Source organism: Agelaius phoeniceus, chromosome 4 (assembly GCF_051311805.1).
Source record: "Agelaius phoeniceus isolate bAgePho1 chromosome 4, bAgePho1.hap1, whole genome shotgun sequence".
Classification (NCBI taxonomy): domain Eukaryota; kingdom Metazoa; phylum Chordata; class Aves; order Passeriformes; family Icteridae; genus Agelaius; species Agelaius phoeniceus.
Genome location: NC_135268.1, coordinates 54,383,161 through 54,399,630, shown reverse-complemented (window position 1 = coordinate 54,399,630; position 16,470 = coordinate 54,383,161). Strand labels below are relative to the sequence as shown.

The 16,470-nt window shown below is 34.3% G+C and overlaps 1 protein-coding gene across 6 annotated transcripts in view; it reads left to right on the top strand.

Moving 5' to 3' along the window:
* The window catches only part of PCDH7 (protocadherin 7), a 267,309-nt gene that overhangs the window by 29,415 nt on the left and 221,424 nt on the right, over positions 1-16,470 (top strand). The window lies entirely within an intron of this gene.

Genomic DNA, 16,470 nt, shown 5'->3' with positions numbered 1-16,470 from the left:
GGCCTACTTGCTGGCAGAGAGGGGAAAAGTGCAACTCGATTCTGCCCAAGCCCTTGCCACCAATAGACAAAAGATTGGTGTACTAACAACATCATTTCAGTCACAAATGTGAAACATGGTACCATATCTGCTTCTGTGAAGAAAAGTCAGTCTCAGACAGATGCCACACAGCCATCTAATTATTTAATTACCTCATATTCTAAGTTTTTTTTCCAAGGAGTAAGTTGAGCTTTGATTTTCTGTCATTTTTTCCTCAAGTTACTAGGTCTTAATGATAATTTCATCATAATAGTAATAAAAAATCACCTTTTCAAAGCAGTAAAATAATTGGCTGGAATTCATCGTTTTGGCTTGGGTCATGAGGCAGCACAGAGGATCAGACAGAAATTGGTGATTCTGTCTCAGGACCTAATGTAGTTGGAATAGCAAAACCATTGGAAGTCTTAACATTGACCTGAAAGTCATCTGGATAAGCACCTATTTATAAATTCTCATGAACTCAGGACAGATTGTTCATAATTACATATACCTACTCATAGCAGAAAAGATATCTATCAAACTAGTTTTATTTGGCTTGACTTAAGATGTATTTTTTCACATTTACTCCATGCTATTATCTGTTCTGTTATGTTGAATAACATCTGTAAGAAGTTGTTTCTGATGTTACATCAAATGTCAAATTGTATCAAACATAGTCATAGAATCTTTTATAACAGAGTTCCTGAAGGCTTCTGTATAACCTACAGTTGGATGGAGAAATATGTTACAATCATTCAGAAGAATAATAAAGCAAATCTAAAAGCATGATATATATACACTCATCTGGATAGGCAACATGATGATATCTTAATATGTCACAATGCTGTCTACAATCACAGATTAAGCTAACTGCATAAGACAGCATGATATGTTGTAAAATATGTCAATATTTAATCTAGTAGAAAAGGAACAATTTATTAACCATCAGATGTTCCACATTTTAGCCCCTGAGCATTAAAGAATGAGCCTTGGAAACCATTTGAGAAGTGTAAATTGATTATTATTGTTTGTTCTTGTTAACAGGGGCTTTGATTTCTGAACTTTAAGGATAAATTGCCTTTAGGACTCATTCAGACAAGTAATTCTACTTTAACTTAGACACTACCTAAACAGATATTTTTGTTTGATTTATTGGGTTTTGTTTGCTTGTGGTTTTTTGTTTATTCGTTTTGGTGGTTTTTTTTTTTTGGTGGTTTTTTTTTTTTTTTTTTTTTTTTTTTTTTTGTAAAGGAAACCATTTTTCAGGACTGAGTTGAGAAGTAAGTGCACATATGGTTCTCCTGTCAGATGTGGGGAGTTTCTTACCTCCAACAGGAAAGAGCTGGAAGAAGCAGCTGGTAAAAAGAGGGGGCAGTAACCTCCTAGCCCAGAACAGCATGCTTAATTGTCATCCTGTGGTAGAGATTTCAAAGTACACATAAATATAGAAATGGTGTTCTGAGGAAAAAGAAAAGGAAATAAGGGATTTTAACTGATAATTTTTTTTTTAATTGTTCTGAGAAATTTGAAAGTGTTGAGATTGCTTGTTGTATAGAGTTGTATAGAGACTGCAGTACCTGTTTTTGGAAGATTATCCATGTTTCTTTTGAGTCCTCTAATTGTAGAAGAAATAATCCAGTTAGGCTTCTTGGAGGAGGGATGTGAAAGAACTTATTTTTTTCAAATGTTCCTAAATGGCATATTATGAACAGTGGATAAATTTGTGGAATAGATTTCCAAACAAAATAGCTGGCTGAAGATCATGGCAGCAAATCACAGGAATGACAGGGTAAATGGAGATTTATATTGAAATGGTAGTAATACAAAATACATAGTTGGACTGTTTTCCCCCAGGCTATAACTATTACCTATGAGAGGTTTATCTATTAAACCAATAACTTTACGAAACTCACAAATGAGAAGCCATAAAAATCCATTCTGTTCATGTTTACACTACCTAAAAGGTAAAAAGTGGGAAAAGGCTAATGGAATATATATTAAGCACATGCTGAATGGTGTCTTTTTACATTTGATTTCCCTCATAAATGTTTCTTCATTAAGTGTTTTAGCTCTACTTTTTTATAAATTTGTTATAACATAATGGATGCTGCTTTAAATACTTTTCTACTTTGCTTTGGCCACAAACTTAGAAATCCAGGATGAAAAGGAGAGGCACAAGAAACTCTGCTGCTACCCAGCATATTATCTTTTAGACATTTTTGTCCAAGGATACAAAACTGCAGAAGCATTAGCGGTGTACTGTTAGATATCTTGCATCCAAATTCTTCAAAACCTTTAAAAAAAGGAGCATACACTAGCAGTGTCATAGAATTTATGAATGCATTTTTTTCCTAAAAGCTTTTCTACTGCTGTTGTGATTTTTTGTTCTGCTTGAGAGTACTTCACCTCTGTCCCTGAGCTGCTCAAGCCTTCTTCATATCTGGAGGTCACTTCTGTTGTTTTTTGGGGTTTTTTAAAATATTCTTTAAGTGCTAAAAACAAACAAAATGTGTTTAATGGAAACATTTGACTGAGAGGAAAAAAAAGTGAGAAAGAGGAAACATTCAGCAAACAGGACACAAAAAGGGGAGTCAGTGAATGGGGTGTGAAGAAGGCAATAAATGCCTAAATCAGCACATTGAAATGGTAATGTGGAAACCAGGGTAAGGTAGTTTTTTACCGCTCCTTAGAGTACACAGAAAAAATTTCTTCCTTGTTCTTTTATAACAATTTGGAGAATCTTATTAGTGTTTTGTTGGGTGTTGATAAGGTTACATAAAGAAAGACAGTTTATGTTTCACAGGCTTCTAACTGTTGCTGTGCTCCGGGTTCTTTCTTACCTATCAGTATATCTGAGACCAGATGCAATACAGTCAGAAATATTCTAGTACTGAGCAATGCTTTTTAGTATAACTGGAGTCTTAAAATTTCAGAATAGAAAATGGGTTTCTCAGTGTCCTAAGTACTACCATTCCTTTTCCTGCCTTCCCAGTGCGACTCTTTGCTACACATCTTGGCTTAATTTTCATTGTCATTCTGCGCTATTGTTTGTACCTTTAGAACAACTCCTGTCTGTGAGGCAGTGTAAAATGTAATTTATTATGTATTTGTGATTTTTTACGCTTTTTCCAGTGTTACAGTTCTATTATAGAGTTAGTCTGTGGATTTGTCAAGGTCATTTGAATTCCAATCCTGCTTTCTTCCTGGTGCTCAGAGCCTTTCCCTGTTTTGGGTCATCCACAGTTTGCAGTAGTATAACATTATTCAAGATTAAAGAAATACTGAGCCAAATGCCAGACATATTCCTATAGCATCTCATTTGCAGTTTCACCTTTTCCTGCCAGCAAAATATGGATAGCTACCAAATGGCAATTTTTTTTCAGCTAACTGAATATCAGTGTCATGGAGAACAATAATACTGTGGTCATTTCATCTGGGCAAGTTACTATTGAACCTCTTGTCTATACAATCTTTCAGTCACTTAAGATTTTTTCTTTCTTTCTTTCTTTCTTTCAATTCTGGCTTTAGGTCAGATGATGTTTGAATAAACTAACCTACATACAAAGAATGACTGTTAACCAAAATAAATTAAGCTAGTACAACTCCTAGAAAATGAAAATCAAAACCCCTCCTAGAAAAGAATGACAGAGTTTCGTGGTTTTGTATTTTCACTTCTAGTCAACTGAAAATCTGAATGTTCTTTGAAAAAATGTGCATATTAAATTTAAAAGAGTATGGTTTAAAAGCACACTAAATACCAGACACAGAGACAAGTATTAGATACTGAATACATTGGTTATATTATTGTCATACCCTAAATGGGGACATAGCAACATAGCCAGTTTGTTTAGGTAGTAATGGCAGTATGGAATTCAAAATGAACTGGAAAAAAAAACCCATAAAAATATGAGTTCAGTGTTTTTGCAGTTGCACACAGCCATACACTGCTGATCAGTTGGTTAAAACTGGGACTAAGCTAGTTCCATTGCTTACACAACCCAATCTCACTGGGCCCTGCAGCATAAGCCTACATCTAAATCATGGAGAAAACTATGGAACTGCTGCTAAGCTTGGCACTCACAGAGACTCTGGCCTGATCCTATGGGCCACTTGCTACTTCTATGAAGTCTATTTTTATTGATTATTAGTTCAGTCATCATTGATTATTAGTTCAGCAGCTTTCCTGCAGCTTCAAACTCTTTTATTTGTTTGTTTGTTTGTGTGAGTTAGAGTTCTTCTAATGTTGAAATAATAACTCTGTATATAATAGCTGATAGTTCATTTTGTGTATCAGCCATTAATCCAGTGGTCTGGACTTGCTAATTAAATCTATCTGCACTGCTGCTCTTCTAAAGTTAGGAAAGCAGGAGTGAGGTAAATCAGCTGTAGCAATTCTAGTTTCTTCTTGCTGTGGAGGTAGGCACGTCATAGCTATTACCTTGGTTAATGCAAGGCATCCTTTCAAGTTTGACTTCTTGTAATGGAAGCTACAAAGATAGATTTATTTGTTCATGGGTTATGCTCATGGGCTTCGTGACTCTGTTGCAATTCCTAAAGCAGTCATTATATTTTATTTGTTATTTTTCCTCTCCTTCTCTTCAGAAAATTTTCATTGGCTTCAGAAAGAGATGATAATGCATTTACAATTTGTTCAGTTCTTAGCTGATAGAGAAAAAGTGAACAAGAAGGAGTTTTGCTGTTTGGTTTCCACAGCATTTTTGCTTTGCCATTTATTCCATTGTCAGCCTTTGTTCATAGAAACAAAAGGTAATAGAAGGAAAAGGGAAAGTAATATCTGTTTGAAGAGAGAAGAGAACCATACTGTGGAGATATCTCAGTCTTGTGGGTACATGCATATGTGATCAGGATATCAGTATATAGCTCTTATGTGTCAGCTGAACTCTGCCAAAATGAGGTCTTAATTCATGTGGGCATGAGTTTGAAAAGTAGTTTTCAAAATAGATTTTTTTTCCAAAATGACATTAACCTTTGGAATAGCATGGCTTTGATTTTTAAGTTCAGCAGTAGAAAAACTTTTCATTTAATATGCTTGATTTTAAATTCCATTAATAAAATTTGATTTAAAAGCAGCTTTCAAAAATGCTGCATAGATGTGTTCCTATACTTTTTTGTTATTCTTTGAACATATGCAACTATTCTTCTATATTTTGTATTTCATGATCTACTGAAACATCATGTCTCAGGTTTGTTCAAAGAAAAAGTACTTTGTTTAATTAAGAAGAAAATACACAAAGATTTCTTCAATTTTTTCACAATGATAATTTTCATTTAGTTTTTCCATTTTATTCCTCATATTTATATGAGTCCATAGAATAATTACCTTTATTTTTACTCTATTTGATTAGACAACTCCTTTAATACTTATATTAAAGTGTAATGTTTGTAGATGAGGGAAAGCAGTTCCAATAAAATGACCAACAACTAGAAGGAATTAAAAAAACAGAAGAAAAGCTATTTTGAAAAAAATTATTTGTCTTACTAGCACCATTTACATTTTTTCTTTTCATTTGAGCATAATGTAAAATTCAAAATAGAAGTGAGATAATTAAGGAAATAGAATTTAAATTAAAATTTAGAAATTACTAGCTAGAAAAAATAGTTTATAAAATTAAGTTACATTATGCTAGATCATTAAAAGCTTGCTTTTTGGGCAGATGAATATAGACAATTCTCACTACAATCAGTGAAGAGCAGGGGGTGATTAGTGCCTCCAAAGACAACTCCTTCAGGCTAGATCAGATCCAGGTTAATTGTCAGGATGAGAGAATTAGAAAAGGAAAAAATTCAGAGTTGAAGGAAGAAATGTTTACTCCAGAGGGCTGTACCGGTCAGCTGCTGTGTATCCCATCTATGTAAGATTTTATTGAAAGGAATCTCACTGTGAATATTTTCTGTATAATATATATATATATATATATATATATATATATCTCTTTTTAAACATTATTTTAAAAAGGATTTTGAAGCACAGCCTGAAATAAGGATTGGATTTTTAAGTATTTTCTCTATGGAACTGAGACTAGTTTAAATTTTCAGGCTGGGGATGTAAAAATTGCTTCTTTTTGTTAGTTGAAGAATCAGTTCAGTATGCTGGAACTGTTCCTTAGGGAGGAAAAAGAAGCAAGTGCAGACTCCTGGCTGGAGCCCAGCTGCCTGTTAGAGTTCCAGAACATGTCCTGATTCACTTCTATTTGTTCTTCTCTCACTTGTTCATTCATATCCTTTCCACTGAATCATGAAACAAGAAACTGTGAAATCTTTGGGTCAGTGGATTTTGGTATACTCTTTGATCTCTAGGCCTACTGTGATTGAATGTAGTTGACAGTGGGTTTAGTACCGTGATTCCTTAGAGCTTTTTATTTCTAACGTGGGCAGTAATTGGTAGCAGACTTTTTGTGTCTAGAAACACTGAACTGAAATACTGTCACTGATATTATCAAAAGTTTTTTTTCCAAAATACTAGCACTGTAAAAGAAAAGATAAATAAATACTCCTACGTACATTTAATAATGTATTTACAAACAAGCTTCACAAACCAAATAGTTTAAAATCTGTTTTGTAAACTATATTCTGATCCATTACTGCATAAAAAGAGTAGCTCAATTTTTGCACTGCAAACTTTTTTATTTCTCATATGTCTGTGACAGTAGTACACAGGATTTGGTCTGTTGCTGGTTGTGGTGGTGTAATGAGGCATGGACCTATAGAACTTTGGATCTGTCCGAATCTAAAAAATAATTCCTTTACATTATCACAAAAATCTTGAATTCAGCATCTGAATAAGTGTTTGAACAAGTACATAGGTTTGGTTAAATGAAAGAATTTTTTCCCTAATTTTTTGGTTACTAACGGAATAAATGTATAAATGTGTAGAAAATAGTAAGGAAACAGTATGTTCTTAAAATAGAAAGGAAGCTAGATGCAGAAAGTCTGGATGGCTGGTATTTTGAGCCTTAGGTCTAACAGGTCTCCTAAGTCTTGTCATGTTTTCTTGAATTGTTGGACTCTAGAAAATTTAGAAGCTAGGTATAATGGTATAAGGGAGAATAAAATAGTGTAATACTGCTTCTGCTCCCTGAAAGCACATTCCATTTAGCACATTACATTCATGCCCAGTCCACCTTAGAGGTCTGATGCATGGGCACAAATGTCTAACTTTGTGACACTTAGCACCTCCGTCTATCACTTGTTTGCTCCTGAGCAGAGGAATTGCTCATGCAGCAGTTATTGGGTCAGTGCAAGTTGAAGCCCAAATATTAAAGAATCAGTGCTCTTTGGCCTCACTATGCTGGGTTGTAAAGTGCAGTTGTTAGCTGCTGCCTCATAAACAGCTTTGCTGTTCCTGGTGTGGGTGTGTATATCTGTGAGGAGGCAGAAAGGTGGAGAGCTGAAGCAAAGATCACTTCTATCAGGAAAGCTGCTCTTTTTCTTGCAGCAGAAGCTCTCAGTTCAAACCCACATCCAGTTGGAAACCTTTGCTTGCTACTTAGATTTGCCAATTGATTTTAAGACAATGTATTCATCACACACGTACAATGAAATGAAGAGAAAGTCTGAAAGAATGTAGAAAGTAACAAATTTGCTACCCTAGAACAGATTTTTCTGTTTATCCCTCTGGTAGGTACTTAGTGCCAGTACAGGGAATCACCTTTCCTCTCCTCTTCTGCATCAGTTTAGCTCCCATGTAATGTCTAATGTAGCTCACAGTGGCTTGCATAGCACTAAACTCATGAATTCAGGTCAGAGTTGAAAACAGTTTTCCAGGTTTGAGTTTACAGTTGTGTTACTCTGAAATCAAAATCAGTTTTATTTTAGTCTGGTTCAAAGACGTTGAAATCAAAATAATCAGAATTTTCCAGATTATTTACACTTTGGTTTGCTTTTTTGGTTGGTTTGTATATTGTTTGTGGCTTTTTTTTGTTTTGGTTTGGTTTGGTTTTGTTTTGGGGTTTTTTCCAGAGTGAGTGGGACAATTATAAGAAATTCCAAGTGCTCTTGGAAGGCTCTAGAGGTCTTTTGAGGAGTTCAAAGAATCCCTTGGGTACTGAAATAAACTCTCACTTTAGAAACTTCAGGGTGTTTAATTAGTACTCCTTTCTTTGTTCCTGGGTTGCAACAAAGATCTTTGTCAGCTTTGGGTTAAACTATTAATGAAAAGGGTGTGTTAATTAAACAACTTGCTTATTTCTAATTGGCAAAAGTACTCTAGCTCTCCTGAGACTTACAGCCAAGCACAGCAATGTCTGTTAAGAGATACTCATGAGCTGCTGAGAGATGCCATAGAGAATATTAACATCCAGGAAAAGCAGCAATAGTAACAATCTTGTGTGGGGAATGCTTCACAAAAGACAAAACATGGATATTCATATTCTCAGGGATCTTCCTATTTTTTTTCCTTTCTTTTTTTTTTTCTTCACAGTACACAATTTGCATGACTTACAGGTAAAACCCGTTACTTGGTGGGACATTTGCAAAGTCATTTGAAATTTTCAGCTTTTATTGCAGCATGTAGAAACAATATTCAGCTCTTCTTTTTGTTATTTTGGACGTTTTTGTGGGGTTTTTTTTTGTGTTTCTGCCCACTAATGTATTAAAGGAAAGCCCTACTGATAATCCCCTCAATTTAGTTAGTATTATGCAAGACAGCCAGCAGCTGCATTGACAGAATGGCACACAATTTATTCCATCCCAGTATGTTATGTCAGTACAAAGAAAAATTTCATGAGATGCAATAGGTTTTAGTTTATATTTCTTTGAAGAAAAAAAGTTATCTCTTGTCTCTCAGCAACATGCCCTATGTTACTACCTTAGAAACACATTAAATATTTTACTTGTACTTTTTTACATGCAAATGTTTATTAGAACTTCAATACAGATACATTTATTATCTGACATATATAAATCAGTTGGAGAATCATATTTATAAAAAGTATTGAAGAATCCAATTTTTACAGCAGCATTTTGTTGTATACTAAAGCATATTGTGAGGAATTAATGCAACACTAAAGTTCATAAGAATTCAGTTTGAATTTGCTAATCTGTGTTGGCCATTTGCTGTTTAACCGAGAAAATAACTAATTTTCACATGGATTAGGAAGACTTTATTTTATGAATTTAAGTAGTTAATGTACCTTAATGGAAATGTGAGTACTGAAAACTATACATTTTTATTTTTTGACAAGACCTTGGAGATATACAGGAATCAGGTGTGCATGTGCGTGTTTCTGTGTGTGTCAAATGTACATAGCTTTAAAATCCAGTGGTTAAAGAAAGACAGCAATCTTTACTCTGACAGCTGCACAGCAGCTGAGGAAGAGGTTTTTAAAAAACGGGTTTTTTCTGTTAAACATCCAAGTAATCTCAGATTGGCCAGTATGTATTGCTTATCCAAGGGTGGAACACAAATAATCAACACTTCTTGTCTTAGATTTGGAAAATATTTTTAAGATATAATTATGAGAAGATGCTGATGGGTTTGTCTCATCTGCAATTTTCCACATCTGTCAGAAAGGTCAGTAACTTTGTCTCCAATTCCTTGTAATGCGCTGCAGAAGCATTTTTTAAAAGTAAGAAATTGCCTTGTCTTATAGTAGTCCCAATATTTAGATGGTAATATGAGAAAATGGATGAAATAACCTTTAGAAGAGCTTTTTATACCTAAGATTTGAGATACTATTGTTTGATTTTACTAAAATTCTTATTTTAGGTTATATTTTTTAACCTATCCTGAAAGAAGATTTCATCAAGGGCTGTGTGGGTGATGATCTGGGTGGGAAAGAGCTGTCAAAAAATCTTGAAAACGAGGACTAGAATTTAGAGCAGTGTGCCCATGCAAGTGTCCTTCATCAGAAGGGAGATGTTTAAATGACTTTTAACTTCTTTGTTTACTTCCTATGTTTGATTGAGTAAAATTGGAATAAAATCATTTATTTACCTAGGACTATTTCCTTCCCTCCTAGTAAGAAACTTGAAATTGATTCTAACTAGACATATTTCTTCCCTGAAGTAATACAAAATCTTTGTCTCATAAATGCATACAGAGGCTTTGTGGCTCTTCAGGGTGCCATGACATTCCAGAGTATTGATTCTGTGGTGTTAAAGGGTGACATATTTGGTGCTAACGGGCCATCAGAGTATTGGGATTTGAACTGTACACGGTAAGAAGCACTGACTTTCCTGTAACATGACAGGCTTTTTAAAGCAGTAGGAGTAATGTTAGTCTTACGTAGTTCCTCATGTGTAAAGTTCAAATATTAATAAGATTTTTGTATAATTAAATTAATAAAATCGGATAATATTTTTAAAATTCTGAAAATAAAAATTAATATTAACTGTTTTGTAAGAGCCACCACCATTCTGCATTTTTTCATATGTAAAATTTCTTGGCATCTAGAGTTTAAAATTCACTCTTGAAAGGAGCATTTTATTTCATACTGTGTTTTGTTAGGTTTTTTTTCTTATATTTTTTTTCTTCTGCAAAATGTAATCTCTCTTAGGTAAAGATCTTAACTTGTTTTTTAGTGTAGTTTTTAGCAGCATACAGGATTTGTTTGCATTTCATGTAATGGCTCTTCTCTTCATATTGGAGGCTAAAGACACTTTAGTGTAAATTTGTTCCAGTTTTATGTTGCCCTGAAGGGCATCAAATACAGACCAAAAGAGCATATGAACCACAGGGGGTTAAAACTGAGCATCTTCTGGTTTTCTGTCTTTCAGATGAAGTGGGTTTTTTTTAATTTTAGTGACCTGGAGTGTTTTCTTTGGAAATAACATTTTGATTTTTTTTCTTTATTTTATAACTTTGATTATAATTATTGTGAAAAAATAAAATCAGCATAGTCAAAAAAAGTGACTTTGGAAATTAATCAGATTTATGGTTTAAAAGAGTCTATGGGACTTAAATTACAGATGTTTACATATTCATTCTGTTTTGTGTTTGAATACCAGTTGTCCTGCAAAGACATGTAGAATGTATTTTATCTCATATATTTGCTCTGTTTTCTAACATAAGTGTTTTGCTTAAGCAGATTTGCTAGGAAGTGACAGCACTGAAAAATTGGACACAATGACTGCTGGAAGTATTTCAGTTCCCAGCAATCTAAATAGTGCAGAAGAGAGAAAATGAAATATCACCATGTTTTAAAGATGACAGTTTGGTCAAAGACTGCTTTTTACTCTAAAAACAAATTGAGTAAATCAAATAGTTCTAAAATGTCTGCATGCATTGAAGATGCAAAACCTTTTTAGTTCCTTTTATTTTTTTCCTTGCCTTCTCTCTCTTTATAAGCATATGGAAGAACAGTGACTTATTAAATGTAAAACACTCTGTGAGTAGCATAGTTCTTCTGGTTTAATTGTTATCTCTTGATAGTTTTGAATCATAACAGGCTTTCATGAAAGATAGTTACATAATCTATATAAAATTTTGTAAAATGAAACTGAAATGAAGTCTTATAGTCTTCAGATTATATTTTGTAAATAGCTTCAGAAGAATATTTTTGTCAGATCTGGTTTTCTAAACCTTCAGTTTCATGGGTTCCTGCTGCACTTGTGTGGATCACGAATCAAAAAGTTGATCTGGCCTGTTTGTTTCAATTGTTTTGAGTATTAGCAAGCATCTACAAAAAGAGAGGTTTTGTAAATAGGGTCTTTAAAATAGGAGAGGGGGAAATGTTTATTGAGCACGGCTCTCAACTTGAGCACATGTAAATGCTTATGATTAAATTCTTGTTCCTCAGTGGGGAACAGGGAGTAGTGGGATAAATGACCAATGTATATTTCTCTTCTGCTATTTTTAAAGGTGGCATAAGACTTGCTGCAAGTGTATGTTCCCTTCACATTTAACTTGAAATATTTTGCAGAAAGACTTTACTGAGGTTGAAAGTTCTGTTGAGAGTGGAACCCACTATCCATAAAGTAAAAACCTTGTGTGCTACCCACAGTCTGTGCAGATACTGACAAGGAGACACCAGAGACACAGATGCTGCTGCTTTCTTCATGTTCTGCAATGAACTGGTCTTATTTGGCAATCTGCTCCAACACAGCTTTGCTATTGTATTATACTAAAAACTGTCAGGATATTTTCCTTCTTTTTAGTCCTCTCTACAATATCACAAAATGAATTTGCATTGTTTTAAATGCAGCAGATCCAAACAAAAGATCTACTGCCTTGGATTTCTTAAGTTCCTGCCTGATACACAGAAGGGACTTGAGTATTTTTCATCCTAGAAAGCAGAGAGTATTTATGGACCTACACCATGTGTTTGTTTCTTCCTAGGAAAGCCAGAAGTTGGAATTAATGTTTTTCCCTCAGATATGTTACATGAAGTCTTTAAGAAAATATCTTCGAGGGTCTCTCAATTTCTTGAAGAACAAAGCCATTACTTAGAAATTTCTCCAAAAAATTCTATGTTTGTGGGCATGCAAAGGAGGACTCAAGTTACAAGTAACTACTGAAAAGACATCAGGGAAAAGGTTATGCAAATTTTAAAATGAAATCAGCCCAGGAGTCTTGCTATTTGAAGAAAAAGAGAGAGGCCTTTCATTTGTAAAATGCTCTACAGTGATGCAGAAAACCAATTAAAATATACATGATGTATATACTAATTTTTAATTTCTGAGACATGCTTCCCTTTGAAATATACACCCCCACAAATAAATATCTAGAATTGTAACCAATCAGTCTTGTCTGGTGTATTCTGCTTGCCAGCCAGGCTAGGCACACTTTCATTGGTGTACATGTGTCTCCTGAAACTTAATTGGAATAATATCTTTTCTTGTTCACCCCCCCTCAAAGATATGGGGCAGCCATTTAAAAGTGTTTTACTCCTGAGTACTACAGCTGGTAACATCCTGAGCAGGGGCAGCCATGTAAAAATAAACTGAACTATCCCTCTGTAAAAAGAGAAAAGCCTTTTCCCTCTGCATCTTAGATGTAATTTAATAGAAAAGAAGTGGAGACACACTTCAGACTGATTTTGGGTCCTAAAATAAAAATTTTGCTATTTCACTGGAAAAAGATTTTTTTTTATTTTTGATCAAATATGACAAAAAACCCAACCCTAAAGACTAAATGAAACCAGTTTATAGTGTATATGTAGTACTCCCATGTGCAAATTCTGTACCTATATTAATTGGCCATGAGGAATTTATGAGCAAAAGGATTAATAGTTACCTAAAATCTGGAAGTGTGTGAACTATGCTATGTTCAAATCACCAGAGTGCAATTTAATGTGAGGTAATTCATCTGATCTTACAAATATTTGTATGCAACATTTATTGCTTTCCACTCTTCCAATATTTTTCATGTGAACTCTTAGCATGACAGCCTAATTTTGTAAGTGACATTATTTCACACATATAACCATTGTCAAATCTGGCTTAATTTTGCTAATTTTAGGTTTAATTTAAAAGCATGTCTAAGAAATTAAAGGTCACATCATTAACTGCTTATTCTGCTTATTTTTTTCTTATGTTTATCTTCATTCTACATCATATGTTAAAGACAGAAATAACTTTCTCTGTTTCCATTAACAAAAAGTGAATAGATAAGAAAAAGCCGTTATTTCCAAAATGTAAAAAAACCCTATGATAATTTGACAGACTTTAGTTAAACCAATCTACCATAGTGTATTCATAAGGCACATTATAAAATAATCTCTTATTTGTTAGGAAACACCATACAACTCCTTGATAAAGGACTTCAAAAGTTGCAAGTGGTTTAGAAGCATGGGATTTATGTTTCCTTTGAAAGGGAAGGCATAGATACAAGAAAACCCTTCTTGCTTTGAACTTAATTTTAGGAAAATGAACAGTTGACAATACAGACAGGCTTATGGTATTGTTACAACAATTTAGTGTTTTGCATACATACAGCATCTAAGAATAGCTCTGTTCTTTATAAACTTAGTTTATCATTATGATGCTTCCATAACATCAGTGATTATTTAGATGAATGTACAGACTGAGAATTTGTACCTTTTAAAATCCCTTTGATTGTACCTTGGAGGTGTACTTAAGAGGAATTCTGGAAGTCTAATTTTATGTTTCGTTTATTGAACAACACTCTCCTTTAATGTCGTTTTTTGAATCTGTATTTTACGTCCATGTTTTCTGTGATCTGTTCAGACAGTGGGTTCAACCTATGTCTATTGTGACATTTCTTTTCAAATGGCTGGTAGGCTGGTGAAAGTGCTTTCTTTCATCTTCTGACATTTTATTCAGAGGTTCATCGGTGTGTTTTTTTTTTTTTTTTTACTGAAACATCCCTACCAGGAGAGGCATTGCTGTGATCAGTGAGTTTTCTAGGTGAGAGTGATATCTACTTGTAATTTGGAATTTCATAGAAAGGTTTGTCATTTCCTGCCTAAGGATTCTGTATAGAACAGTTAAGCCAACTTCCCTACATCTTTCACTCTCCCTGCTTTCCATAACTTTTTATTTTAGTTTCGGCTGCTGTGTAAGTCTCTACCTTTAGAGCCCTACTGTGCCTTTGGGATAATCTTCTTTACTGCCTGATGGATGGAGTTTTATTTGCCCGAGACGGAGCAGCAGCTCTCTGTTCCACATGCATTATTAGTGCATTTTGACTAGAGAGGAGAATAATGCCTCTCTCAGCCAAGGGCAGGCAGGGGGCTGAGGAGTGGTGGTGGGGCAAGAGAAGCCCCTGCAGTGTGTGGTACCCAGGTAGAGTGGGAGTGTCTGTATTGAACAGGACTGCTGGCCCAGTGCCTCCAAGGGCCTGAAGTTACAGCTTTCCTCTCAAGTCTGTTGTGCCCATGAGATGAAAAGTGAGGCTTTCCTTAACAAAGTAAGCACCAAATGTATCAGCTTGCTCTTTCTGCTGCATCACAGTGATCTGTTTTAAGTATATCTACAAAGTATTTAATTCCTTGAATAATTCTTTGGCCTCTCATGAGCATTTTGCTAAAAATCCTTTCTGGCCTTGTATGTGTGAGTGGAAACCTTAGAAAGCAACAAATTTAATTGACAGCTATCATTCTGTATAGATTATACATTAGGCAATGATTAAAAAAGTCTCCTTTAAAACAACCAAATATTAATGCCTCCAAAACAAAATTACAATAAAAAACCCCATATTTGTCATTTACCTCAGCTTTTTTTATATATTAGACACTGAAGTCTTGCCATTCTTAATTTTCTTTCTGTATTGGTGAGTACAGTGTGATGGCTAGTGAAATTATAAGTACATATAATACTATGTTTGAAGTGTCAAAGGATCAGTAATAGAGAAAACAGATATTTTGCTTCTAGGCAGATTAATTCTGGGACTTGGAATGTATGTCCCCTGTTCAATCAATAAAGTTTATTCTTTTCATCATTGCCTTTAGTAGTAGGGGTAGGCAATGATTATATATACACTGACAGATAGGAGGAAAATGGGGATTTTGATGCAGAAATATTCTTCATACTTGTCTATGACGTAAAATATCTCAAACTCCTTTTCAGAGTCTCAACTGCAGAGGTGTCTATCCCATGTAGATACATGAGAATATATATTTTTTAAATTGGAATAAATTATGAGATCAGAAAATTGCAATGAGTGGGAAATGGAAGGAGATGGGAAGTCAGAGAGATGTACAAAGTAGGGGTGTGGTCATCATCAGGACAGAGTGCTCTGACAAATGTCAGCTGAGGTAGACATTAAAGGGATGATTAAAAGGAAACTTTATTAAGCTATAAGAGCAAGGGGGAGAATCAGGGCAATTATTACACTTAGAAGTGAAAGGTCCTTTAGATGTGATAGAGATATACATGGGAAAAACAAAAGCTGGAAGCACCTGAGATGAAAGCAAAACCAGGAGTCTGATGTATGTAAGTCAAGCAAGACCATATAGGTGTCACCACAGAATTCTGAGTGATGCAGAGCAAAGCATGTCATGTCTTCTTTTAAATAAATCTGTTAGGGGAAAAAAAAAAGGTACTGTTTTGTTGGAGAATAGCAAATACCATATTTATATTTAAGTGGTGGAGAAGATGGAAAAGAAGAGATAAAGGTCTGAAAGTGTGAACTCATCTTTTATCAAACAGTAGAGCAGAGTTTATATGAAAAAAAAAATTAAGCTACTGACATAAAGAGCAAGGGAAGATAGCATGAAAATTGAAAATGCCTTTACTGCAAAGAGTTCATACAAACCAATCTGATAACTTTCTTTGAAAAGATAACCAATTTTCTAGACAAAGAAAATTTAGTAATCTCCCTCCTGGACTTCAGCAATCAATTGATACTGTGCCACCTGGGAAATTATTTGTGCACCTGAGGAAGATGGGTATTACTAAAGGAATCAAAAAATATGTAAGAAATTCACTTAAATGAGATGACAATTGGTTTTCTTGCAAAGGTAAGCATTATAAGAAGTTACTTGAGTCAAGAATCAGTCTTAAGAACATTTTTGCCATATATTTTAAAGC